This window comes from Gossypium arboreum, chromosome 3, assembly GCF_025698485.1.
Source record: "Gossypium arboreum isolate Shixiya-1 chromosome 3, ASM2569848v2, whole genome shotgun sequence".
Classification (NCBI taxonomy): domain Eukaryota; kingdom Viridiplantae; phylum Streptophyta; class Magnoliopsida; order Malvales; family Malvaceae; genus Gossypium; species Gossypium arboreum.
The window spans coordinates 96046117-96047789 of NC_069072.1; the positions used below are offsets into that span (position 1 = coordinate 96046117).

General features: G+C 33.2%; 1 non-coding gene across 1 annotated transcript; it reads left to right on the forward strand.

Moving 5' to 3' along the window:
* The first annotated feature begins 859 nt into the window (after positions 1 to 859).
* LOC128290802 (small nucleolar RNA R71) lies at positions 860 to 961 on the forward strand. Its single transcript, XR_008280588.1, has one exon. It is a non-coding gene; the product is annotated as a small nucleolar RNA R71 (small nucleolar RNA).
* The last annotated feature ends 712 nt before the right edge of the window (positions 962 to 1673 follow it).

Consider the following 1673-nt stretch of genomic DNA (forward strand, 5'->3'; position numbering starts at 1 on the left):
ATGATCGAGTCTTGAGTCATCCTCTTCTATCATGGCATCCTTAACAACATCATTGTATTGAGTTCCACTTCTGAGAATGATTACTTTACAATGTTCTTTTCCATGTGATCTTGAATTCTTAGTGTCATTTGGTAAAGTTCCTTACTGTCTGGAACTTAATGCAGTGGCAATTTATCCCACTTGATTCTTTAGAGCCCTTAAGAAAGTTGTCTAACTTTGAATATTCACATAATTCTTAACCATATACTCCTTTAATGGAGCTTCCATAGTTGATGTTGAAGATGACAAACTTTGTTGTACATTTTACCACGACATTTGGTTAAGTGTATCTAGGTGGTACACCATCCACATTTTGTCAATTAACATTGCTAGCATTTCCCATTCCTTAATTACTCTAGTTGAAATTTAAATGTTGTTTCCACTCTAGATTGTATGTGTTGGAGTAACGATTATTGTTACTACAATTAAAATTCCCCATGTAATACGTATAGGTTGGATTGGATGGGCATTCATCAAAAACATGATCTTCTCCATAATATATGCATGTTAGTTTTACAACCTTCATCTCCTGCACTGCATAGGGTCTTTTCAAAGTTTAAATCATATTTGTTAAATATGATACCTGAGCTATTAAAGATGTAATCGTATCAAGTTCCATTGCTTCAATAACTCTTCTACCATTACCAACTCTGGTAGTAGGGTATTGATAATTGTTGTTAGCTATCCTTTCCAAAATTTCATATGCCTCATTATATGATTTATCTAGCAAAGTCCCATTGGCAAATACATCAACTTCCATTCTTATATGGGCATTCAATCCATTATATAATATTTTCATTTGTGTCCAGTGTTGGAAACCATGCATTGGGCATTTTCGCAGTAATTCCTTAAATCACTTCCAAGTTTCATATAACATCTCATCCTCTGATTGCCAAAAAGATGTAATATCATTTCATAACTTAGATTTCATATTTGGAGGATAATATCGTAGCAAAAAATTTTGACAAAGTTCATTCCTAGATGTCATCGTTCCTGATAGCAAAGCAATTAACCATGCCTTGGCATGATCACACAATGAATAAGGAAATAACTTGAGTTTAAGGGCATTTTTAGGAACACCCTGCTACCAGAATGAATCACAGACCTCCAAAAATAGTCTTAGATGCAGTCGTGGATCTTCAATAGGGAGCCAACTAAATTTCCCTACGGTCTGTAGCATCTAAAACGTTACTGGTTTTAATTCAAAGTGTTAAGCTTGAATATGTGGCCTAACAATTCCTAGATTTAGATCATCCAAAATAGGCACTACATGTTCTTTGATGGGTCTCTCTGTCATTTATGATTCAAGGAATATCAACATTCATTTCACTTTGAAGTGCTAGATCTTCTCTAATTGGATCATTTCTAATTCCCTCCATTTCTCTTAACTCTTTTCTTCTTCGCTGTAATGTCCTTTCAATTTTAGAATCAAAACAATGTTTTGTATCGTCTTGAATATTTCTTCTTATGCACTAATAAAAACCTAAAAAATAAAATAAAATACTAATTAACTACTAAAAATAGGAATAATAACAAATCAACTTTTCATCAATGTTGCCAAACCCCGGCAACAACGTTAAAAACTTGTTGCTTGTAAAATAGTAATGCAATTATGCAAGTGTACAAGTCATTCA